The sequence below is a fragment of the Pinus tabuliformis genome, chromosome 7, assembly GCF_031772625.1.
Source record: "Pinus tabuliformis cultivar Carrire ecotype Pingquan chromosome 7, CPIR1, whole genome shotgun sequence".
In the NCBI taxonomy this organism is placed as follows: Eukaryota; Viridiplantae; Streptophyta; class Pinopsida; order Pinales; family Pinaceae; genus Pinus; species Pinus tabuliformis.
Genome location: NC_142293.1, coordinates 767,149,089 through 767,176,981, shown reverse-complemented (window position 1 = coordinate 767,176,981; position 27,893 = coordinate 767,149,089). Strand labels below are relative to the sequence as shown.

The following is a 27,893-nucleotide window of genomic DNA, read 5'->3' as shown; positions in this document are numbered from 1 at the left end:
TTGGTCCTAGATTGAGTCAGGCCAGTTTAAATTTCTGGGAATTTCTTTTGCAGTCTACACCTCCCGAGAGAATTCTAGGACATGGTTATTTTAAGGTGGAAAAGAAAGTCGATAATTAGATAACCTGGAACCATGCCCATGTCCATGGTTGCATTCTTCCAGAAACAAACCAAATTGCTGGCTGTCATGCATGTATATTACTTTTCATGTTAGGATCCATCCTTTGGTGCATACAAAAGGCTATGGAAGTCTCCCAAGTCTTTTGTATGGGCCAACTTCAAAGGTTGGAAACACTTCCACATAATCATTTGGAGCACATGTTGTACCCAAAGGGATTGGGAATGTGTGGGTATTCTTAACATCTATATTCAAGTCCAAGCCATATGTGTGAAATGGATCCCTAAAAACCTTGGAGGACTGCGATATCTAGTAACTGTCATATATCAGGAATTGCATTCATCACATGTATCTCTATGCTGAGACTTCTCAAGGTTGACTCTGCAGGACCTCATCATCACCTCTACTTCAAGGTACATTTGTTTCCCAGAGTATTTGGGAGGGCATGGGAAGCCAATAAACACTTTCTGAAATGGAAGGGACACAGTGTTCAAGAAGGATTATTATATAACCACAAGTCAGATGTTCTCCAGTGCTATTGCTTGACGAGAAGCCTCTTGTTAGAACCATCCTGACATCTTTGATGTGGACACAATGGCGTTAAATAGATTGTACCCAACTCCCTCCTCTTTAAATTGGGCATTAAACCACCAAGCAAGTGGTGGAGACACTGGAAACAGAATATTCAACAGCTTTCAAAAATACAAGCATGTTAATTGGTATCGACAGTTCTCTTCAACACTTGTATTGGATATACAATTAAACAACCTTTGGCACCTAAAATCAAAGCAGACTACCTAGCTCTTCTAGTAAAGGAATATCTAGAGATCTCTAATTTATTCCAAGCTTGCCTTCCTTGTGTAGTCTCTTATTTTAGACAAATTATTGTTGGTTGTCACATTATCTACAACTGTATTCCTTCACATGAATTCCTTTGAACAACAGACTCACTAGTACCTCAAACATCTCTTCTGGTTTTTCCCTTTCACTAACTCAGCATGGAAGTGGGTCTCAACCTTCTGTTGTTATCTTTCCTTAGCCCTATTCCCTGGTAAAAAGCACGTCTAGGTGATAAACACCAATAGCTTGTTGAGTTCCACTCAACATGGCAGCTTGTCAAGATACATGTTCTTTTATCTCAACTGGAAGAAAAAAATGATGGTATTTTTAATCAAGGTCATGTAGATAAACTCTTTCTGCAGGCTAATGAAGTGGACTGTGGAACTCGATGTTAACTTATCTATGTGGAACTATATGCACAATATTCACCTAAAAAATGGTCTTAAGGACAAATATAAATTTTGCCACTTAACCACGTGCCAATATTAGTAACTCGATCTCTGTCCAAAAGTTATTCAATAAGCCTATCAAATTTAGGCATACATAAGCTTGGAGGCAACAATACCTATCTTGAAACAAGTATGAGGCTGGAGTTCAAGAAATTCACTGGGTCATTCCTCCACAAGCTTCTTTAAATCACCCAAATATCAATACACCAACCATCAAAGTTACCACCCTTCACACCTTCGTTTGATGATACAAAGGCATAAAAGTCTTGTTCTTTGTGCCCAACAACATTTGTCGACATCTTTCGACCCCTTACAAGATCGCGGCCCTTTCTTGTGTTGCTCATCCCACAACCATTTTGTAAGCACTTTACTCATATGATCAATTTTTTCCTCAATAAAAATAATTTATCTACCCACCCACTTATTTTCACTTGAAGAGTTGTTTGCATATTTCAGTTTGTCATACGTTCTCTTACCCTAAAACATGGCTGCAACAACACTCATTGAAGCTCCTTTGACTATGCCAATATGAAATTGCTTCTTCCACCTATATTTCCAAAGCGATTTATTGTACAGTTGCTCAAAAGTAGGATTGGTAGACTCTGATGTGGCATTCAATGTTCCAAAAAAAGGTCAACGTGATAACCACAAGGTCTTCTTTATCTACTTGTCTACTATTGGCTAGTAACTAATCTCTAATGTCTTTGAGTTTTGAAAAGTTTTTCAAAAGGAAATCTCATTGTTCCAAAATTATTGAAAACATATTTATTAAGGATGAAACATCTACATTTATCTAAATACTTTGTGCATCTCTCGCGATTGCTTCCAAAACTACGCAGTAGTCCTCATCATCCTAAACTTTCAATAAAATATCGTAAATCACAAAGAATTTAATGAGCATGACCAATTCACAATTCTTTGCATCAAGTGTCTCTTGCTCCAACATCAGTGTGCTTGCCAATGCTTCTAGTTCCTTCTCAATGGATTCTCATTATTTTCCTGTGACAACTCCGAATCAGTTTTTATATTCAAAATGGCTATCATTCTTTGTGTCCATGAACTAAAATTATGACCATTAAACTTTTGACTAGACAAGAGCATGATAATAGATATATTGGGCATTTAAAAAAAAGTATGAGCAACCCTTAATCATTTTTTATGCTAAAAATGGCTATCATTATTTGTGTCCATAAGCTAAAACTACCACCATTAAACTTTTGACTTGATATGTACGCTGTCATCGATATTCAATGGACAACTAGTCACAACAAATCTAATAAAATTATGCTTAAAAGTCCAAAATCTCCACTATGAGGGTTTATTTCTCTTTAGATTTCTGGATCTATAAATTATTGTTGATTGTGTATGCATGAAAAAATTATAAGCATGCAAAAAATAGAGAATAGTGAAATAAAAACTCACAAACCACAATTGACACAAGATATATCCTGGGAAATCCTTTTAGGAGAAAACCCAATTGGAAGGTGAGGTTGCTCTGCTCTATTTCTCTGAATAGAAAATGGATGCAAGTACAAAGAAGTAAGGCCTACGGCCCGCGGGTTACTACAATGCACAAATCCTCTCTGTGTGCTCTCTCACTATCCCTCTCAACTACTTTGTTTGTATATGGAACAAAATGCACTCGAAAAGAATGGAACCCATTTTCCTCCTAATGGCCTAGTTCTAACACATCCCAATAGCCTACTAGTGGTTAGGTTTGGTTCCTTCAACTCTTAACTAAAGTTACAATATGGACTCCTCTAGAGTCTTCTTCATCATGATCTCGTCGCTAGCCCCTTTTCCATGAGTAATGCGGGCTAACATGGCATCCTCTCAAATTATGGTGGTCAAAACAAGAAGGTCAACTTCTGAGTGGCAAAACTTTTGCATACAAACTCCAAGGCAGTTCTTGTGCTGTTGGAAAGGTCCTTATGCGTAGAATACAAAAAAAAAAGGTGTGGCGCTAAGGCAACAAAGCTTTACCCCCAAAAAGCATCATTCAATGCCTCAAAATGCTCCCAAAAGGTTTCATACCTCAATTTGCCAAAACTGGGTCCCACTGGTAATAATGGTCTTGTGAGCTAATTCCTCCACTTTCTCTACACTGAAAGCATCAAGATGGATGACAAACAATACAACGATCCAACCCAGATCATGACTAGACAAGATCATGGTAATGATAGACTGGCTATTTAAAACAAACTATGAGCACCAAATTCTAATAAAGCCCCCACTTCTTAAAAAAACAACATTAAATAAGGTTCCCTATGTTATGTTGTTATGATTCATCACTACACATTGCTTGAATCCAAATTCCACACAATCCTCATTCTATAACATTTATCCAACAATCCCACATAGAATTTTCTACCTTCCTTACTCATATCCAGATTTTACAAAAAAACAACTCTAGCCTGAAAAAAACACTTCAACAATTGAAAAACAAATTTATTATTCACATCTTTGCTATTGTCTATGGACCAATTTTCAAGGTTCGTGCACATTGTTTCTCAAGATTTGTGCCCTATGTTTCTTGAGGCATGCTCTTGCTTCAACACTCCACAATAAACATACCTCTAAACCCACCCCAGCTTGCACTAATGCATATCCATCCTTAGTTTACCATGTTTGGAACATGGTTGTGTATAGGATATTTTGGCCTTACAGCACCCAATTTTGAGTTGTCTTTTAGTTTTTGTCACTCTGTATCTATCCTTTTTTTTTATTTGGCCTACTTTTCACCATCTTATGCTCTATGCACCCTATGTGGGGCCTCCTTGCTTGTTCACACAACTTTTGTGTGTTTTATTACAAACCTACCGCATGTTGCACTCATGCATTTATATATGATTTTCTTGTTTGCAACGCCAACAACCCTTTATGTCCTACATCTCTATGGTCTATGCCTTTGATATGCTTGAATCAATCTACAGGTCTTCTGTATGTGCCAGCAATGCCCACATGATTAACTCTCCATAATCCACAAACTAGTATTCAATATTCATATGGATTCTTATTCTCTATGATTATAAAATACTTGAAACTGAAGCACTTATCTTTTCCTTTATGTCAATTTACCTCTTCAAGAATTGCATGTCATAATTCTTAACTCCTTCCTCATACCTCTCACAATCCCTCGGATTCTTTCACTACGATTCCTTGGATTGTTGCCTTTGTGCCTTTCATACAATGACAATGTTTCGCGTAACTACAACAATACAATACTAAGCAAAAAGGAAAGAGAAAACATACTCAGATAGTTTATTGCATTTTTGTAATGTCATAATTAGTGTTGTCAGAACCAGACCAAAATTGGTGGAACCAGCCAGTCCAACTAGTTTGCTAAGATGAATGCTTTCACCTAATTCCAGCTCAATGGATGTTTTCCCAACGCCTTTTACTATATAATTGTTCTTGTCTCCAAGTTCTACCTTTTGAGCTAATCTTCTTTCCATTAGACTTGTGAGGTTGTCATGATCTTCTGTCATGTGTCTTGAGGCACCACTATCTACTAGCAACAAATCATCGCTATCTGCAATAGTACCTGTAAGAGCAGAAAAATAAAAGAAATATTTGTCACCTAAATCTTCATTCTTGGGTCTCTTTGGAAGTTCTTCAAACTCTGTTGTGATGGCATGTTGCTTTTCCTTTCTCTTTCTATCATTTGATCTCTTAAGAGAATCGTGTCTATAGTGACCAAATTTGTGACAACAATAACAATGGACTTTTGACATATCTCTCTTTCCTTGAGGAGCATATCTTCTTCCTTCAGGTCTTCATCCTTCATTTCTTCTTTGGAAACCAAACTTCTTTCTACCTCCAGCCTTCTTGAAACATGTTGCATATGCTTGAGAGTCATCTTCTTCAGATAACTGAATCTTTCCTTTTGACATTAGCCTAGACTTCTTGAGTACATGCAGTCTATAGTTCTTCAAACCTTGGAGCTTCGTTTCTAGCACAGATACTTGATGCAAATGAGTCCCAAGAGTTGGGTAAACCATTAAGCGTTGTAGTTACTAGTTCTCTTTCAAAAATGATTTCATCAATTGCTTGAAGTTGATCCCTTAATTGAGAAATCTTCATGAAATATGAGGCTATGGTGTCATTTCTTGTCATTCTAACATCATGAAGCTCATTCTTCAAACTCATTACTTGACCAATGTTCTTTATAGTGTATAATCCAATGAGGGCATCATAAATCTGCTTTGAAGATTCAAGACTTGCAATATAAGGAATCAAACGATCTTTGATAGAGTCTACAATGATGCTCATAGTTGTGATGTCATCCTTCTCATATTTTCTTTTTCCTTCAGTGTCTGAAGGTTCAGTGACCTTGCCCTTCACAATACCCAAGAGATCATTTTTTGCAAGAATAAGGTCAATACTCGTCTTCCAAGCCTTGAAGTTGACACCAAGGGGGAGATTGTTGAGTGGTGTTGTCATTGATGCCAACATCAGTCTTCAAACACTCTTAATATACTTTGTAGATTGCATCAGTTGGAAGCTCTAATGGATAAGTACCAGAAGATAGCTAGCCCCTATAGTGTACCCTACGTTTCATGAAGATTTTGGCTAAGCAAATCAGTGAAATTGCAAGTAAAACTACCATAAGATGACGGTTCTCATCATGTTGATTCCAATAGTATGTGGCTTCTCACGAGGTTCCTCACGATTTGAGAGATATGCCTAATCAAAGTTGGTGCCCCCCTTCATGTGGTCAAAATCCCCAAAAGCTAGATGATGTGGCAAGTTGCGTTTGGTCTAAAAAGTAACGATGAACCTAATCCTCTCAAGCTCATTCATAAAGATGGTCAAAGGAATTTTCTGGCTCCTAATTAATGTTGGCCTCCAAGAAGACGTTGATTTTTAGCTTCAAATCAAGTCAACCTCAACTCTATTGGCTCCAATTGAAATTTCAAAATAAAATTTGAAATTCAAAATTCTCCCTCCATTTCTAATCAAGTCAACCCCCTAGATGCTTCCACAATCACTATAAAAAGGTAATGCATCTTCTCTCAATTATGATTAACTTGCAAATCTTTGTAATATCATCTGAGGTTTTGGAGGTCATAAATTGTCATGCAAATCCTTGAGGAAGGTAGAGCTTTATCTAAGCTTTGTGGAGTTACTCTTCACTAAATACAAACACAGCCTCTGAGATTGTTTTAAGGTTATTTGGTGGTTGAAAAGGCAAGTTCTGAGATGATTGCGTGCCCTTAAGGAGCTTATTTTCATTGGACACAAGCTATTCTAAGGCAAACTCTTTTGTACGAAGGGTTATTTGTATTTCTCCCACAAAGCTTTATGGACTAAGGATTCTTGGGATTATTTCTCGTTCTTTTATGAGGGGTTTTACATTTGGTCGTAGCTTCGATTGAAGGCATTCAAACCAACGATGAAACAGGTGTCATGCAACTTGCTTTGGCTACAACATATCATTGGTTGTGCAAGTAATCTAGCATATTGTAATATGTTGTGAATGGACATTGATTCAATTGGCATACAAATTGTAAACCAAGTTTTTGTTGAGAAATCTAAGGGCAGCAAGTATAGGTGATTTCTCTTTTATGATAATTGCTTGTAATGTATTTTTACTTTTCTTACTTAGCTTCTTCTTTCACTTTATTATTATTGTGTTTTTATTCATCAAAAAATTACCAAAACATAAAGAACAATGAGACAAAGGACACAAGATATAGGCGATCAGCCAGGGCCAAAACCTCTCCAATTTGAGAGGAAAACCCACAAGAAATCTTCTTCTTATAGAATCTTCAATTGACGAATTCCAAGACCTAGACCCTTGACAAAGTCTTCTAGTCAAAGACACCTCCAAGACCAAGTCCAATTTCTTCCTTGTAGAATTTTCTCCTCATAATGAGAACCCATGTCAAGCCTGCAATGATGACTACAACTTCGGCCCTCTAAGTCTGCAATTATTGACTAGACTGCAACTACTGCAATTCTTCCACGTGTAGATGACTTATGGTTAGAATGATCTCTTATTCCCTTCGCTTGGTGATCTCCCTTCTCTTCATCAATTCAACCTCCAGATAAGGTTATAGCAAGCCCAAACCTTGATTGTAGATTGTGAACTTTTTGAAATTGTATGAAGCCCTAATTGCCTCGCATGTGTGAAGAGAATGACCTAGAAGCAAACTTGAAATGATGCTTCCTCTTATTCGCTTTTGTCTTCTCTTTTCTTTGTTGCTTTTTGTGCTCCTTGGATGAGTTTCTTGTATCTTACTGATGCCTTGACAAATGAGGTCGAGCTCTCATTTTATGGTCTTCATGTCACTGACTTTTGAGTTGACTTCTTGTTGTTCTTAGGTCGACTTTACCTTCTAGATAGGCTGACTTGTAGCTTGCATTTTGACTTGGTCTTGGAGGGTCATTTGACTCTATTTGACTCAAATAAAATCTTCTATGCAATATGTAACATGCCCAAGTGGGTCTTACATACTTGACAATGACTCAATTGACTTTATGACAAACCTAAGAGCTCACAATGGGACTTTGACCTAAAATAAATTTCCTTGGGCATGAAACCTATGCCTCGAGATCACCAATAATAAATTTATATTATCAATTTGAAGAATTCTCAAGAAGAGTCGGATTGGTAACCCATCTGTATAACATCATATCATCCAACATTGTCACATAGCAAGGCCTTGACTAACAACTCTATCTCTCCACAAGATCAGAGCACAATGCTGGCGAGACTAATGATTTATAGACACCTTCATCATTGTCTCTCAAGGAACATACCCCACCCGGGTGTTCACAGGGTATGTCCTTCCAAGACTATTCTTATTTTGGATTCCCAGTCGTCAAAGAATATCAGCCCTCCACAACTACTCTTATCTTGGATGCCCTACCACATCCTCAAAGAGTATCAGATGCTAGATGCTTACCCAATCCTCCATTCTTTCTTCCCAAGTGAAGACAAGAATGATGTGTCTATCTCTCCCTCTCAACTAGGGAGGATATACCCATTCCAATGAAGGAATGTACCCATTCCTATAAAAGGAATGTACCCAAGCTCCCTCTTAACCAAGGGCTTGTCCAAGCTCCCTCCTAGATTAGTGACTTGCTTCCAAGTTTCTTCTTAATTAGAAACTTGCTTCCAAGCTCCCTCTTAACTAGGGACCTGTTTCTAGCATAAGTTCTTCCTTCATTGGTGGAGATCATGGGACCTTCAGCTACTTGTATAGTTCCTCCATTCGATGTCATGAATTTCATTCTTAATATTATAGAGCCTTCATCTTTGGGATTTCTATGTAGGGCATCGACCATCCATCACTTTCCTTCTTGAATCAAGGCAGTCATGTCATCCTTCCTTTTCTCGGAGAGTGATCCATTGGACCATATCTGGATTTTGCTCATACAGCTACCTTTTTCACATCATGTCTCCTTTGGGATCTTCCATCCTTCCACATGACATCAATTGTAGATGACATCCACACTTCTCCTTAGGTAGCCTTGTATTAGCCCATCCATATATTATTCAAAAATAAAAAAGAACATCAAATCAAAGATTACCTTTTGTGATGGCCCTTCATCATGACATTTGTTTGTTGCAACATCAACATCCTGCATTCATATTGACACATATCCAAGATATTCATCAGTTAAGGGTCTTCTTTCTTTTCAAACTTTTCCAAGGTCTTCATATCTTTCCCATTAAGATATCATAGTCAAATCTTCTAGTCATTGGATATTGATTGCCTTCTCCATAGTTGCATCTTTCACAATCTCTTCTTTTCTCTTTATTCACATATTACTTCCCAGGAACTCCCAATCATAGTTCCTTCAATTTTTGTCAACCACCTCATATTCCATATGAGGACATATTATGTTGATTTCATCTAGTTAATATGTGACCCATGCCTTCATGCATCCTTTTAATGAAAGAGATCCTTTTCCCTTGCTCATGCTCATGAGATAGAGCATGCATCCTTACTATTTGCAACTATATAACAACATGACTTGACTCATTGAACATATGCATACATACCTCTTTTCTTCTTTGGTCATCTAGACTTCCTTCGGCAATATTCTGTCCTTGATTGAGAGTGCTTCAATCATCTTTGCCATGCTGCATTCCCTTATCATCATACCATCATTCTTCCAAATAGTGAATCCCATCCAAGGTGGTATTCTCAACGAGACACTTGTTTCTTTCAAGAGATGAACCTTCTAATGAAGATTCCTATGAAGGATCTTGAACATCCTTGCCCTGCAAATGCTCCCTTCTAATGATGTACGGTGAGATCTATATTAGATGACTTCCTTCTTCCATAAATGTTATTTATGCTTCTAATGAGGTCACCAAGGGCTACTTTTTCCTATGATTACTACTATAATTATGTAGATTTTTACTTCAGCTATGACATGAGCTTTTGCTTCAATTCTATGCTTATTATGATGCCTTCTTACTAAGATGCATCCTATCATTCTTTAACCATGGCAGAGGTCTTTCATCTTTTATTTTTCCTTGTTATCCATCTACATCATGAATAGAGTCTAAGGGTCTGTATAGTTCCCTTCTTCCATCATGCCTCTCAAAGGATCAACCCATCCATTTTTTACTTCTTGTACCTGCAATACTAATTAACAAGTACCCCAAGCAAAATACGATAACAACATGATGTCAAGTTATCCTTCTAGGGTTTTTATGCAAGCAAGTGGTCATCCTACACACTAGGGTTTCTATCATGCCCTAGAATCCTAACAAACCCTAGAAGTCAAATCATAGGAACAAGAACTATAAGATTCGGGTTTCTAAGTACTAGGGTTTCTTATGAGTCATCTATACAAACCTTGAGTCATAACTTCAACCCTATAACATTTTATGATGGGCCCTTAACAATAACAAAAATATCATACATACCTTATGGATACCTACCTGTGATGCCATGTTTTCTTCACAAAGGTATCTATGTTGTCCTTTTTGCTATCTTTCTGACTTTCTTTTACTGCTCTCTTGATGTAACCTACTCCTTCATGCATTTCTTTAACACATGAAATGATTGTAGCTCCTTTCTACTACCTTGATGGCTATAGTTCTTTTGTGCAACTGAACTTCATATTAGCGATCCTTTTCGTTGCACTCATGTTCTGTTTGTAGATCAATTGATTTTAAAATGATTATCAACCCCTTTGAATGACTAATCGTGTTACAAGATTGGTGCCTGAACTTTTTAGTGATGTAGGAATACCACTTTTAATGATTTTCTTGAGGAGTTCGTTGATGCCCAAAAAATTGGTTCTGCTTCTTGAGGAGATATAAGCAACCCTTTTCTTCAATGCCCAGAGATTCGTTTTTCTTGCCAAAGGACTCGGATTGCTTTTGAATATTTAAGCTATGCCTTCAACTTCTTGAAACAGTGATATAATGTTCTTCAAAAGTTATTCCTTTATGCATATAGTTGGGATGTCTATTCTCTTTATGAAGAGTTAATATTGTAGCCCAAAACTTTGCTTATCCTTGAAGAGAGATCGGTTCCTTTCAATACTTTGAGAAAGATTCTTATGACAGAGATATATTTCATTGTAATTTCTTCATTATTTTGAGGTCATAGGTTGAGAATCCAGAACTTGACCAAACCTTGAAACCTTGATGATGATGACAATGATTTTCTTGCTTCTCTTTAGACGAGTAGACTTCAAGGTACTTCGATTTGAAGATCTCTTTTATTTGAGCAGGGGTAGGGTCTTTTGAGACTTTCTTAGTGACTCCCTTCAAGATGATTATGTAATCCTTAATGGTCTTCTATTGTCTTTATTAGAATCCGAAGAACCCACAGTAAAAACCATTATTTTTGTCAACGTTTCAAATCCCAACAGGGTCTTCTATTGCTTTCAAATCTTGAATGTCCTTTCTTAGAGCTTCCCTTCCTTGACTGGTCACCTTAGCTCTAATATCATGTTGAAAAATCTAGGGGCAACAAGTGTAGGTGATTTCTCTTCTATGATAACTACTTGTTATGTATTTTTACTTTTCTTACTTAGATTCTTCTTTCACTTTATTATTATTGTGTTTTTCTTCATCAAACAATTACCAAAACATAAAGAACAATGAGACAGAGGACACAAGATATAGGCGATCAGCCAAGGCCAAAACCTCTCCAATCTGAGAGGAAAACCGACGAGAAATCTTCCTCTTATAGAATCTTCAATTGACGAATTCCATGACCTAAACCCTTGACAAAGTCTTCGAGTCAAAGACACCTCCAAGACCAAGTCCAATTTCTTCCTTGTAGAATTTTCTCCTCACAATGAGAACCCAAGTCAAACCTACAATGATGACTGCAACTTCGGCCCTCTAAGTCTGCAATTCTTGACTAGACTGCAACATTTCTTGCACGTGTGGATGACTTATGGTTAGAATGATCTCTTATTCCCTTCGCTTGGTGATCTCCCTTCTCTTCATCAATTCGGCCTCTAGATCAGGTTATACTGAGCCCAAAACTTGACTATAGATTGTAATCTTTCTGCAATTGTATGAAGCCCTAATTGCCTCGCATGTGTGAAGAGAATAACCTAGAAACAAACTTGAAATGATGCTTCCTTTTATTCGTTTTTGTCTTCTCTTTTCTTCGTTGCTTTCTATGCTCCTTGGACGAGTTTCTTGTATCTGATTGATGCCTTGACAAATGAGGTTGAGCTGTCCTTTTATAGTCTTCATATCACTGCCTTTTGAGCCGACTTCTTGTTGTCTTTATGTCGACTTTACCTTCCCTACTTAAGAGGGAGTGTTGGAAAATGTAACTAGTTTCGGTCTTCATAATGTAATTGTACTCATGTCATTATGTATATCTTATGTTGCAAGAAAAAGAAGAAAGAAAAATATTATTTTTAAGCATGGGTTTCATGCTCCATTTTGATGCTCTTTTACATCAAGCATGTTCTTCATGCTTCTAGGGTTTGTCATGTCAAAAGAATATTTTTCTTGAGTCAAGAGAGTCCTTGTCAATTGTATAAGACCCTATTGGGCAAGTTGTAACATGTAAAATATATTGATTTTGAGTCTAGAAAGTTCTACAAGCCTCCTAGCACAAGTCGGCCCTACCAGCAAGAAGTCGGCCTAAAGGAGGGTACTTGAACCCCTCAGATATGTATAAATAGAAGCAACATCGACCTCATTTAGCACCAATTCGATCTCTCAAAAGAAGAAGTTCAATCTAAAGCTAGGAACAAGCAAAATGCAAGAGAGGAGGTCTAGGAAGCAAGGAGAAATCAAGAAAAGAAAAAAGTTCGTTTTTGAGCTCCATTCTCTCACACGTGCGATGGTTAGGGTTTCCACAGCTTCTGGAAGGCCGAAAATTGCAAGTCCAAATTGCAGGTCAATGTTGTAGGTTGAAGATGGGGCCAAAGTTGTAGTTAAAAGTTGGTTGAAGCAAAATTGATCCTCGTTGATTTGGTTGATCTCTAACCTAAATAGAAGGGCTTCTTGGAGGGCTGACTTGGTGCTTGGAGGAGGCCTTGGTCTAGGTTTTGGGTCTTGTTTTTCTCATTTGGAATAGATTCTATAAAGAAGAGGAGATTTATTGGGTTTCCCCGTGGAGGCGTTTTGCCCTGGCTTGGAGCCTAATTTTTGTGTCCATTGTCTTTACTATTTTTGTTCTTGATAATTGTTTTATGAGAAGATCTAACAAAGAAACACAAAAAGATAAATAAAGTTCACAAACAATTATTAAGGTTAAGGAGAAATTGAATTGATAGCTGCCCTATTTCATTTTCCAACATACCCTAGGAAAAGTTCAATAATTAGTTATTGAGAACTATTAAACTTAAGACTAATGATACGTAAGTTACTTTATTTGACTTATTTTAAGTGACTTAGATGATATAATCTCAACCGTTGATTTCTAGTGATCTTAGGATTTAATCCTAGCCACTGATCACTCAAGAGATTAGAGTTAGGGACTTGGCCTAATGATGAGGTGGAAGACACATTAATTGGATGAGCACTTGAGTGAGTGATTTTTTCCAAGAGGTTGGCTCAACTTGACTAAGGAGAGAGAGAGAAAATCATATGTAAGCTGCTTGGAAGCAGAGGCGGAAGCAAGGAGCGACAGCGGAGGCGAAAGCAAGGAGCGACAGCAAAAGCAGAAGCAGGGAGCAACAGTGAAAGCGGGAGCGGGAAGCAACCATTTTCAGAAGTTTCCAGATCATAAGCGAATCTGGAGTAAATTTTATATAATATATATTTTTATATATTTTGATGCATATATGTCAACAAAAGCATGTAAAATGATAAACTAGTTATCAAAAGCATAAAAACATGGATTAAACCATATAACATCAATCCTTTGGTAGACATGGGATCATCAACATGAGCTACATAAACATCCTCTGGCTCAAAGTCGAAGAATTCCTCAGTCTCCTTTGCAACCTTAGTAGTAGTAGTAGCAATAGCAAAACTAGATATCAAAACTAGAGATCACTGATCAACATGATCACTCATGAAACTCATCATTGATTAAGCACTACTAGAAATGGGACCATCAATAAGAGCTACATAAACATCATCTAGCTCAAAGTTTTCAGACTTGGATTGCTCAACCTTGTAATATGGTAGAAATTGAAAATTTTAACATGCCTAACCAATGATTTTGGTTTGAGTGAAGGGTTCATCTCCTCGACCTTATAATATGGTAGAAAAAGCTTAGCATGCCTAACCAATTATTTTCCTTTGAGTGAAGGGTACATTTTAGTTAAGGCCATTGTAGATGAGTTCAACAAGCAATAGCACCAACATCAACAAAGTTCAACAATCAATGACACCAACATCAAGGTACTTAAAGGGATTCATGCTCTTAATCAAATGCCGATCTCGCACCCTCACGCATGACAGAATCAATTGGAAACATTGCAATCCCCTAAATCTTGAAATGTTGAAAACCATGAAGTATGTTGGATTTTGAGTGATATGTAAAATCCTATTTTCTCCATATGAAATCCAATGAAGTCAAAACCATTCTCAAACATCCTGAGTCATTTCATGGTAATGTTAAAAATTTAAGTAAAATAATGAAAATGAAAGATAAAGGAAATGTCACTTTTACTTTAAGAATTTAACATTACCATTGATTGTCAACATTGCTAGGGTTGAATCTTAACCACCTACGAAAGCACTAGGGAGGGAGATTTTTTTTTTGCAAGAGCGCACTCCTTAAATTTGCTCCCAAACGAGAATGAATCAAGAGCGCGCTCCCCTAGTGCTTCCAAGTGGAGTGCATTTCAGGAGTGGATTCGAGGGGGGAGGGGGAGGAGTTGCTCCTTGCATCATTGATTCATTTTGTCGAGTTGGAGAGACAGGGAAGCCAAGACAGCAAAGAAGAGGTCCTGGCTCACGCCTTGGTCTAGGAAGAGGTTGCAGCTCATGTGCAACAGTAGAGGTAGGTTACAGCTCACATGTGCAGTTGAGACAGGCCGTACAATAGTGCAGGGGTCAAGTTTGGGTAACAAACTGAGTTTTCTCGGTGGATTTCTCCTCGGGAAACGTGCCATAGGTTTTCTGAACAACTAGTAATTTCTCTATGTATTTCTATGTGGGTCTTACCTATTATTTTCCAAATTTAATTTAAGTGAAGGAAAAGTGTTGTGGGTAAACTTCTCTGATGTTGCATGTCATTGATTTCTCATTTTTATTTCGCTGCAAATTAATTTACTAGGTTGGAATATCAGTATATTTATTTTACAACAATTTTAGAATTCGTAAGTGAGAAATATTTTTGGGTTTTGCATTATTTGCTAAGATAAAACAAATGAGGATTGATAATTGCATGCCAAGAACCTTGCCTTATACTTTGCGACACTGTCATTTGTTGCATGCTTGATTTGATAGATCCATCAAGAAGTGACCACTGACTTCCCCTCACGCCTCGACACAATGTCCCATACATCATTCCTCATGATGCAACCATAGTCCTCCAACATGGCATCCCTCCAGACCTGTTGATTTGTTGCCTCCTCAAAAATGGTGCTTGTGATAATAACTTGTTCGTAACTCACTTGGCCTCTCATTGGTGACAATATCTTGCTATGAATATCGAGCCTGTGATTAATGTTATAATTGCATGTGGTTCTAGCTTCAAAGGCCCTAGTTTTCACAATATCAAGGGGACATTTTAACAAAATGAGGTTGAAAGAATAGATGAGTACCTCACAAAGCTCAAGCAATCACGAATCAAAACAAGGTGCACAATTATGTCCAATGGATGGACTGATGGAAAATACTACACAATTTTAAATTTCTTAATCGCTTGCCCGAAAGGTATCATGTTTCTGTTGGAAATACTAAGAGGGGGGTGATTCAGTGTTTCACTTATAATTAGTCGATTATAAAAATTTTAGAGCAAGAACAATAAAGTAGTAATCAACAACACATCACAAGAGTCGTACACAACAAAATTCTTAGGTGGAAACCCTTTCAAGAGAAAAACCACCAAACATTTTTCTAATATTTTTGTGAGTACAACAATGCTTCTATTCCAACTGAAAGGGAAGCCCCAACTCCCTAGTACTCTAGAAAAGCATTCAAGTTTATCAAGTAGCTTCAACTCTTGAAAGGATGTTCTTGCAACCTGGTTCTACCAGCGCCTACAAGAAGGACGCTCCAACGCCCTGGTTTTATCAACTATAATTGATTGGATGCTCCAACACCCTACAAGCTCCGACTTGCCCTAGCACAACCATACCACCCTGAAGTATTTTTACGCTACAACTTGAAGGAGACTTCACTCTCCTGCTTTGCACCATCCAACCACCCTGAAAATATAAATATAAGAAACAATGTGTGGGTCGTTGTACCAAGAAAATGACCCATTGACAAGGATCTTCAATAAGAAACTTTTATGCTAATCGTGTAACAATAATAACCTTCACTTCAGTACAACTTATTTGATTACTAAACGCCTTTAATCAATCGGCCACTTTCATACCTACTGATGCAAGATGTCCCACGAAGGTACCCGAAGATGTTTGTTAAAGCAAGAAGCCTTTGAATTTGATGATGCCATGAATATACCAGAGGATGTCTTTTGCAACATTGGTTCACCATCACTGCCCTTGTTTTCTATTTCAATGTCAGAATATGAATGTTGCCCTTGTGTGATGATAACGATAGAGCCCTCCCTAATTGAGAGGGACCTCCTCCCTGGTTGAGAGGGAGTGACGGATATGGTTTTCTGCTTCATGTGTCATGCACCAGACTAGGACTAACAACCATCGGTCTTAGTGAAGGCCATGAGGAGAGAATGGCATTTAGGGATTGGGTAAGCATATGAGACAGATACTCCTTAAGGATTTGGAATCCGAGATAGGAAGTAATCTGGTGACTGATACTCTTTGAGGATGAGGTAGGGCATCCAATAGGTAAGAGTAGTCAAAGAGGAAATTCCTTGAGGATGTGTAAATCCAAGACAGGAATGGTCCTAGAAGGACATACCTTGTGAACATCCGGATGGGGTATGTGCCTTAAGAGGTAGTGTGGTGTCCCACGTAAAACCTCCCAACATTGTACTCTAATCTATTGAGAGATAGAGCGTGTTATTCAAGGCCTTGCTATGTTTACAATGTTGGTTGTATATTGATCATAAGTTAATGATTAAGATGGCATACCAATCTGAATCTTCTTATGAAAATAATTCAATGGAAGTATTGTCCTTGTACCTATGGCCAATTATGAATACCTCCTTAGTTAAGAGGGAGTGTTGAAATGTAACTAGTGTCAGTCTTCATAATTGTACTAGAGTCATGACTTGATGTAATTATTGATGTACTTGTCAAAAGAAAAAGAAAAGAAAAAATTATTTGTATAAAGAAAAATTATTTTTATTGAAATGGATTTCTTGCCCATCATGTTGTGGTCCTAGGTCAACACACCTATTGAGTGCTCTAGGGGTCATGTTATCAAGTCAAAGGGTCAAAGCTAGGTTGAACAAAACGGGGAAACGGGTACGAGTTTCCGAAACGGGAAGCAATACGAAACGCGACCTCCGCAAATTTTGGAAACGGGGAAACGCGAATATATATATATAAGGACATTTAAGAAATATGTGCAATCATAAAGCATATATGATACATTCTAATTTATTACACTATCATAAAATTGTCAATTGTCAATGCATAAACTATAAGTCTCTAAATTTACATTACATTTACTCATGAATGATCACATAATGAAAATAGAAATATCCAAAATCAGCCACGAGAAGTTTCTAATTTCTTGTCTCGAGCTTGATTGGGAGTCTCCCCCTACATAGTCGAACGACCTTAGTGCTCTTGATTAAATACAAGTTTCATACCCTAGTACCCTACATGCTCTTCATTATTGGGAGTCTCCCCTGCATAGAGGGCTTGGTTCTCTTGATTAAATACAAGTTCCATACCCTAGTACATGATAAAATCCAATGGAAACATTGCAATCCCCCCAATCCTGAAATCCTGAAAAACAGATAAGTCTGCTGGATTTTGAGTGAGATCTAAAATTCTACTTTCTCCATATGAAATCCAATGAGGGCGAAACCACTCTCAAACATCCTGAGTCATAATGAAAAATAAAGGAGAATATCACTTTTACTTTAAGAATTTAACATTACCATGAACTGCATATCAACACTAGGGCAAAAGTTCACTTCTATAACTTTAGACAAGCATCTAGAAGTCACTAGGATAACCTAAAAATAAATTAGAAAACAAATTTTAAAAAATTAAAAAAAAAACACACACAAGTAAAAAGTTGAAAGGTGAGTTGTACGGCCATGAAACGCATTTCAGGTCGTACTGGCCACGTTTCAGTTTCGTGAAACGTGGCAATACGGCCTGAAACGCATTTCAGGACCGTACCACACGCGTTTCAGTGTTTCGTACCCATTTCCATATGGAAACACCCCCTTGCCCTACGTTTCCTGCAACATAGGGTCAAAGTCATGATGTACTAGCCCTTGAAGGGCCCATGTAACAAGAAGAAAAATATTTGATGTAAAATGTCATGTCTAAAAGCCTTGAAGTGATGGGTCGACCAACCGTCTTCATGTCGGCCTAAAGAGGCCTAATTCACCTCCTAAAAAGCCTATGAAAAGAATTGTTAAAGTTGGCAACTAGGGCCAAATTCCACCTTGGGACAACTCATTTGATGGAGATGATGATTGCATCAAATTCCTCTTTTCGAGAAGACCAAAATTGATATAAAGGTCATCTAATTTGGACAAGCAGAAGTGTGTTTTTGAATTTATGCCCACACATGTTCAGGTCAGCCACATCATCATGTAGGCTCATGAAGCCCAATGGACGTTGTTGACACTGGAGTGGCCCCTGATGATTATCTAAAGACTCCATGCCCAAGGACGTACCAAAGGATGCTTGTACCATCAGTCATCATCATATTACCAGACTTTTTAAACTCTACTTCTTCTTCAATCCTCGGATTCCACAGCCCTACGGGATATTGTATAAATGTCACTAACATGATGAATAGAGCCATGTCACAGGCTTAGGGTGTTGGGACTCGATTGGCAAGCGAGTACACCTTGGAGTGTCCTTTTTACTTACTTAATTATTCCTGCGTTTTAGCGGCGATTACTTTTCTAGGTTTTTTCACTCACTGCATTACCCCAAAGCCGGGGTGACGGCTTGAAAGTTGATCCCCTAATGCATCTTAGTGTCTAATGTCAATGTATATTACCATGCTAGGTCATGTCAGAAATTTCGTGAAATTTGACTAAGTTTAAGTAGGATTTTTTAATAATTAGAATTTCCCACAAAACGAGATTTTTTAATTATTTTCCATGTAATGATGTAAATAAGTGGTCTTGGGAAATTTCTGGGACGTGTGACTACTTGAAATTCATCCTCAGAGACCTAGCATTATCTTAGGACCCACTTTGGGGGTCAAAACACGACTTCTAGTCTCTCAAAAGCCGATTTTCCTAATGACAGTAGCAAAAATGAAAAAAAAAAATAAAACAAATGAATAATTGGAAAAATAATAAATTTTTCCAAAAGTCAAAATAAGTCAAATTTTGACATGAAAATCACATGGAGAAGCAAGAGATAACCATGTGGGGGCCCACCACATAAGGTACAACAAGTCAAAGTCAAAATTTCATGTCAACTAGCATAAGATGGCACACGAGTTGCAAAACCATGTGGGGGCCCACCACATAAGGTACAACAAGTCAAAGTCAAAATTTCACGTCAACTAGCATAAGATGGCCCACAAGTTGCAAAGTACGTACAAGCAAATGTTTGAAATGACTTTGACTTAATTCCAGTGTTCCACGGGGACTCGCCCCCCCACCCCTAGGGGTCTAGTTTCCTCGCTCCCCCGCGCTCCAGGGACTTGGGGACGAGTAGGGGACGTTTCCCCATGCCCCCAAAAATGAGAAAACTCAGGGGGACGTGCCAGAGAGTCGCTTCCCTTTCCTGAGGGGGCGTTTCCGAAAAAGGGGACGTGAGGGGACATGGGGGGGCGAGGGGGGACGAGAGGGGGCAAGGGGGGGCGTGGGGGGACGTGGCACACGTTTATGCAAAAAAAACGATTTTAATTAACTTAACCCTAAAACTAATCTTTAATTAACAGTTAAACTAAGCGTAGGGTTTTGGAATTTAGCTGTTTCATGTTATAAAAACGGCAGGGTGAACACATAACAACACACACAGCCTTCGCACGCTGTGTGTGTTGTTATTACTAGATCTGATCACTCCCATGCATGGAACCTCGATGGCATCTGTTGGAACATTGCAGATTGCAGAATGGACCCTTGATATGGCTATCACATTGGTAATGTGATTTGGTTATTTGCAGGAATTCTGGAGTGCACATATTAGACAGAATTGAAGAAAGATCTTGAGGATTTCTATCACTATGAACTGTCGGCCCTCTGATTAGACAAATTCTGAGTTTGATCCAAACAAATTCATTTATCTGTGGTTGCTGCTCAATATTACCCTACACATTCTGTGAGGAGATCATCCCTGAAGTGGTTACTCATCAATGCTTCTCTGCTTCTCTCAAAGCTCGGCTCTTCAAGATTCACTATGGATGATCAACATCAGAGGCTCCCTCTTGTGAAGAATTCAGTTTGTGACAATAAGAAATATTAGAAGGCAAAGAAGTTCAGCATCAAATTAACTTAACTTTTGTGTGGCAGTGCTTGCTTTCTAAAAGACACACCGATCACGTTGAAGTATTTTTTATTTCTTTGAGTAACCCTAACTGGTGCCTTACAAGTATCTGTATAATCAAGTTACAATCCTTGAGGTCATTGTAATTTGAATTTAAACAAGAGTTTCAAAGTAAAGGAGCAGAAGCTGTAATACATATAGCCAAATTGTCAGATACGGAAGCTACAGGTTTAGATTGCAGAATTTTGGAGTTATGATAGAAGTATGAGTAATGTTCTAGACACAAATGTGCATCAGTGGACAGAGGCATTAGCATCTTGTTATGCCATCAGGAGTCTGCACAACAGTCACTCTTCAACAAGGATACAATTGACAATATAATTCACACGATCATAACACAACACTGTTGTTTTGTATATCCTTGTAATTGATACTATGTATAGATGGGCAAAACTCACCAATGATTATAGCAGTTTGGCCTAGAACTGAACAGAGTTGCCTTGATAACATATTGTTGAAGTTGCAGAGGACAGAAGTGTTAAGATTTTGAGATTAAGATCTTTTATTGATAACAGAGATGCAGGAAGAATAGATCTACAGTGATCTTCTACAACGACATTGTTGAGGTTTGCTGTGTATTATCAGAATGCTGAAGATGGCAGTATTGCTGTCTTTGTATTTTGTTATAATGTATGGTCATTGATGTATGATTATAAATTAGAATTTTAAATTTATTATTTTCTATGATATTAGAAATTTAGATAATGATATTCATATCAATGATCATGCTTTGCAGCTTTTCAATTCAAACCAAATTGTCATAGTGGACTCAATTAATAAATTATATTTTATATTTATAAGTTTTTAAGACCCTGACGCTCCCCCACGTTTCCTAAAAAATGGTGGGGAGCTTTTGCATAGGTCGCTCCCGCGCCCCCTCGCTCCCTCGCCCCCTCGTCCCGGAACCTTGGTGTAACATTGCTTAATTCAAATCAAATGTTATTAACATCTAAGGTGAAAAGTTCAAAAAGAAATTGAGGGGACCCACTTCAACTCATTCCTTTGAATACGTATAAATCAACAAGGAAATAAATATGCACATGCCATAAACAAGGATCCACACTGCCATAAATCAAAGGTTTATAATTAAAGTTTCACATGTTACGCTGCCAACAAGGAAATCAGTGCAGGTGTGAATATTGACTTTGTAATCTAGTTGAGATATGTGTGGAGTATTCCACCATACACATGTACGCATCCCTTGATTTCAGATATACACACAGCTGCCCACCTTTGCCATACGCACAGCAGATCAGCCAGTTATATAGTCAACACAGCAGTTTGTTGGTTCAAATTGCAAGGTGTCACAACATGGTTTTTGATTGGAAATTCATTGGAATACACTAGAGTTTACAACAGTTGATTAAGGAGTGGTCTCCCCATTCCACCAACGTTCATACACTTGGCAGCAGTGAGCGTATATGCACAGGCCAGCAAAGGAGGAAAACTAAGACACCTACAACAGTGATCTCGAACACCTTTTACACTTGGACAGTTCTTGTGCCACTTGTACAAATTCTTTTTTGCATTGGAAATCATGTAATATGAGCTATTGGGCTTGAGGTCACATTGTTGGATTGTACACGCATTTGCAATATAATACAACGGACTTTGGGGTTACTTGTGAGGTGTCATTCTCCTTGCATCTGGTAAATTCTTAACATGTTTGTTATGATGTTTCTATTTACTTTTTTCTTTATGCTATTATTTTCTTCATGCTTTGGAGTTACGTTGATATGCAGCTATCACATATTAGCATAAGAATTGTTTAATTGTTTTAGGAAGAGAAATATTTTAGTGATGTCAAATATATCTCTAGAAATTCTCTCCATTGCATTTATTTAATTTCATGTGGATTTAATTGGTTTTGGTGAAGTTTTGTAGAAGAATCTTTCTTCGGTCAAGTTTCAAACGTGAGGGGAAGTTCTCAGAGGAACCAATCCACTCTTGAAATATTCAAGTAGAACGCACGTGTGTTAAATTCCAAAGTCTCATCAATTTCAATTTATCTTGCAGGGGTTTCTTTATATTTTAAGCTCTTATTTATTGCATCAAAATCAATTAAAAATTTACTCTTCAAATATCATGCTTTGTTTATTTATATCTTGCTATTTCAAAAAGCTAAACCATGGCTAGTCAAAGAGAAGAGTTTACCCGTACTTTTTGGCTTAGCCTTTTGTAGATTAATTTGTAAAATATTTTGTAATTTATTGAGCTAATACTTATGGAGTTTTGTAGCCCATTTCTAACTTGTTTTCTTGTAGCAATTTGTGGGATTCATCTCCAAACTACTTACAAGTTTGCATGTAGGACCTTGGGGCTCTAATTTCGAGACTATTCTATCTCTAAGCTGAGTTCCTCTTGGACAAGGCCGAGTTTATCTTGGTCTTCTCTCTCTCTCTCTCTTGGCCATGGGCATTGAAGAGGCTTCGCTTCTCTTCTCCTCCTATACAATCTGAATTTTGTTGAGCCTTTCTTGGGCCTCAAATTGCAAAACAAATTCAGCAAAGAAAGGTCTACGGCTTAAAGCTCAATTGTGAGGACTTTCCATGGGTTTTGGAGGAGGCTTCATGGGCCTTTCCCTCTTGTAACAACTAATAAAATTTCTAATTTTGGGAGCATGGGTTTTACCCATTGGTATCTCTATCTCTCCACCTTTTGGGAGAGGACTTGTGGTTTGATTTGTTGATCTCTTTCACTTGCATGCATCTCATCTAATTGGCCAATTAACACAACCATGCATTACACTCATTTTGCATGCTATTTAGTTTGATTTGCCACAAGTTTTAAGTTCATTTACTTTCATAGCAAATTCAATTTTTTACATGCAAACAACTTTAACTTGATTTTAATTGGCTTGAATATTGTTCTAAGCTTACTTATGCTTCACCATTGAGTACACTTTACATGCATCAAATATTTGGGCAAATTCTAATTAAAAAGCAACATTTTATTTCATGTCAAGCAAATATATTTCAAGTTAAAGTTTAGCTCCTTCATTTTGTTCATTTAATTTTAGAGAGCTTACATGCCTCAAGCATCACTAAAACTTACCTCCAATTTAAGTTGGTTGACTAGACTTTTAAGGACCCTCTACTTCTATCGACTCCTCACTATGAGATCTAAATCTTTGGGCGAGGGTGAGGTTTAAGGATTAGAATTCAATTTATACTTTGATTTTAGAGTCTAACCAATAAAATAAACCAAGAGCATTTTACGTCACATTTTACTTTACTTGTAAATTCTCAAGTTTTTGATATCTTGATGGTTTAAAGTTTCACATGCAAATATCATTTCCCATTTCAAGGAGCACTTTTGACGCAAGTATTGTGATCTCTTTAATTTTGCAACAATTTAATTCTCTAGTACTTGGAATATTGTTTACTATTGCAACTCCATTTTGATGGCCACTATGCTCATGAATGATTGATGTATCTTGTTTCATTTTCAAGTACTATTTACTTTAGGTTGTTTATTTAATTTCATGTCATGATCTTGGTCTAACATCCAAATTCTCCATCACTTGTATCTTAGTCTCATTTTGGACAAGCTATTTGTTTCCTTGAAGGCAGTAGTCTCATCTTGAATATTTATTTCAAGTTTGCTTATAAGCTTGTTTAATGCTTGAAGGCAAGTTACTTTTGATAGTCATTGACTAGAATCATCTCATTTACATTCTTCAAGTATATTACTATTTTTTTTTTTTATTTGAGCAAGATACCTTTGCATGTTTTGATTTGTAAATGGTTCATATATCTTAAAGGCATCCTTATATCTTGCGCTAACAATTTCTTGTTTCATTTTCAGGATTACTTTTGCTTTTCAACTTGAAAGCATTTCATTTCATTTAAGCAAAAATAGTTTCAATCTAGAGCAATATTTTGAAGGCACTAGTTGTTCATATGCTTATGTTTATCTTACGTATTGATGATTGTTAATGCTTATTTCTCATATCATATTTGCTTATAAATCTTTATTAGCTAATCCATCCCACTTTAACATTCTCTTAGAAACCTCACATCTTTAACTTAGTTTTCCTTTAGGGACCACGCCCCATAGCTAACCTAAGAGATAGCTTAAACAAAGAGAGTTGGGAATAGGTGGCAGCCCCTTCTCTTAGTTCCTTGCCACCAACCACACCTTGTGGGGTTAAAGGCTTTTCTCACTAATTGTAGGTAGGTGTAGGCAACAAGGTCAACAAACGTGACTCTTTGCCCTCAATGACTTGTATAAATACAAGTGCCCTCTCACCTCATTTGGCATCATCATCACATATATTTCTTCTCTCTCCTTCTCTCATTGGTTCGTATACTGGGTAGATCTTCTCTTTCTCACATGTGGCAGAAGGACGAATTTTCTAGGCAAATTGCAGGTTCGAATTTCAAGACTATTGCAGAAGTTTGATGAGCGTTGACCAAGCAATTTGACTCATCCTTTGACTACGATTTTTGTGGGAAATCTTCGTTTTTGGAAAGTCGCACAGTTTGGCATAGGGATCAAGAATTTCTTGGGACTTTGACCATAGGGCTAACTGCAGGGTTGACCACAAAATTGACCGCAGAGTTGACATTATCAGTCCGAATTTGACTGAGTTTGACCAAGCTTCAAGAGGATTGCTTGACAGTTGCGTTGATCATCTTTGACTTTCTGGTTAGGGCCGAGTTTGGCTACGGTTGACTGCAGATTTGACAGGGTTGTTTTGACTTTGATACGGCAAGTCAACTTTGACTTTTGTACTGTCTCTCTTTGTTGAACAATTGATCAAAGGGTTTTCCCCACATTGCGGTGTTTCCCTGGCATCCGCCAAATTTGGTGTCCTCTTGTCTTGGCTTGTCTTCTGCATTTTGTTTTATGTTCTATCTACAGTGACTGTCGATGTAATTTATGGTTAATGTGATTACTATTGGAAAACTAAAATGAAATTGTCATTGTGCTACTAAAGGAACATTGAAGTAATTGTGCTAAGCATAGAACATACCATTGTTAACTAAAATTAAAATGGTATCAGAGCCCAGGAGAAGACAAAGCAATCACCAAGAAAGGTTATTGGACAAAGTTTCAATGGCTTCTTCATCTTACTTCAACATTGAGGACAAACTCAATGACAAATCTGATTATCATGCATGGAAAATGACTTTGGAGGGGATGAAGTATTGAACTATGTGCAGGGAAAAGTGGTGGAGCCTCCTTCAAATGCACGAGTTGCTGCTAAGACAAAGTATAGAAAAGGTGAGGTCAAATAAAAGAAAATTTTGGTTGATTCTATTCAAAAGCATTTCTTTGCCTATATTTCTGATTTCGGAACTTTTAAGGAAATATATGATAAGTTGGTCGAGATCTTTCAAAGTGAACAATGCAAATAAAATTCTCTTTCTCAAAATCAAGTTGAAGAACATCAAGATGGATAAAGGGGAGTCCATCCAATCCTACTTCATGACGATCACACAAATCAAGAATGACATTTTATCTATTGGAGAAGTTATTACTGACAGGGAACTCACTCTCATTGCACTTGGGGGTCTTTCAAGAGCATGGGATGTGTTTAACACCACCATTTTCAACAATGACAATATTCCTAGTTTCGATGAATTATTGGCTAGATGCACTCAAGAGGAGACAAAGATGATGGAGAGAGACAAGCCTTCAAATGGAAATGAACCCACTGCTTACTCTGCTCATGCAAAGAAGAAAAATAATGTTGGTCCAAGGAGACAAGATCAAGGGTTCAAGCAGGGATTCAAAGAAGGAAGAAAAGGAAGGTGTTTCAATTGTAACAGGTTCAACCACTATGCTAGAGAGTGTCCTCACAAGAAGAACTCTCCAAGGGATGACGACAACAACAACAACAAAGGCCATGGAAATCAAAGGAACAAAAGGTTGAATAATAAAGGAAAAATGAATGCTCCTGCTGCTTAATATGGAAACGGTCAACCTCCCAAAAGGACAAGAAACATCAGGTATGAGGAAAGTAATGTTGTAAAAAAACAAAAGGAATTTTATCTTAATTCCACTCTATCTACTGGCTCTCCTCCAGACACTTTGGATCATGGGTTGATTGATAGTGGAGCCTCAAAGCACTTCACTGGGTATAAGAAGTCCCTCTCAAATTTGGTTGAAAAGAAAACTAATTTGGAGATCATACTTGGAGATAATGTCACCTATCCCGTGAAAGGAATAGGTATTGTCACTCTTCACCTAAATCAAGGTCGAACTATTCATCTACAAGAAGTATTGTATGTAACTGATTTGAAGAAGAACCTAGTGTCTATTTCTGCGATGGAAGATAAAGGCTTCAAGGTAGCGTTCATTGATGGAAAGGTACGTATTTGGCAAAGAAACCCTAAAGACGCATTTACACTTGGATTTAGGGTTGAAGGTCTTTATCAAGTTGAAAGAAATCCTTTGGGAGCCTTTACGTGTGATGCTTCACTTCAATCTAAGCTATGGCACCGAAGGTTCGCCCACTTACATTAAAAAGCCTTACCTGAGCTAAGGAATATGGTCACAAGTGTGCCCAATTCAACATGAATCATGAAGGAGTTTGTCTGGATTGTGTCTCTAGGAAACACACAAGGGGACCATTCCCTTCAAGTGAAGGCCAAACTACTGATATTCTTCAATTGGTCCATTCTGACCTATCTGGTATGTTGCCCATAACATCATTGGGAGGATACTTATACTATGCAATTTTTGTGGATGACTTCTCTCGTAAAACATGGATCTATTTCTCTCATAAAACATGGATCTATTTCTTGAAGAAGAAGGATGAAGTGTTCAAATGGTTCCGTTCTTTCAAATCCTTGGTGGAGAATCAAACAAGGAAGAAGATCAAGATATTAAGGATCGACAATGTACTTGAATATGAATCAAATGAATTCAATGACTTCTGCAAAGAGGCTGGCATTAAGAGAGAGACAATCGTTCCATACACTCCTAAGCAAAATGGAGATGCTGAAAGGAAGAATCGAACAATCATGGTGTTAATAATTTTAGTGCAAAGCAATTAGGAGATTTCTCTTCTAATGATCATTGTTTGTGAATGCTTTTTACTTCTTTAGATTAGGATCTTCTCTTTACTTAGATTATTATTGAGTTCTTCTTCATCAAACAACTACCAATACATAGAAAATAAAGAGACAAGAGACACAAAATGTAGGCGATCATCTCAGGCCAAAACCTCTTCAACTTGAGAGGAAAACACAAACGAATTATTCTTCTTATAGAGACTTCAATTGACGAATACCAAGACCACGACCCTTGACACAACCTCTCTAAGACCAAGTCGCAAACTCT

General features: G+C 37.5%; 1 protein-coding gene across 1 annotated transcript in view; it reads right to left on the bottom strand.

Annotated features, from left to right (window-relative positions):
* Nucleotides 1-27,893, bottom strand: part of SPL1 (squamosa promoter binding protein-like 1) — a 146,170-nt gene that overhangs the window by 11,529 nt on the left and 106,748 nt on the right. The gene's annotated exons all lie outside the window — the stretch shown is intronic.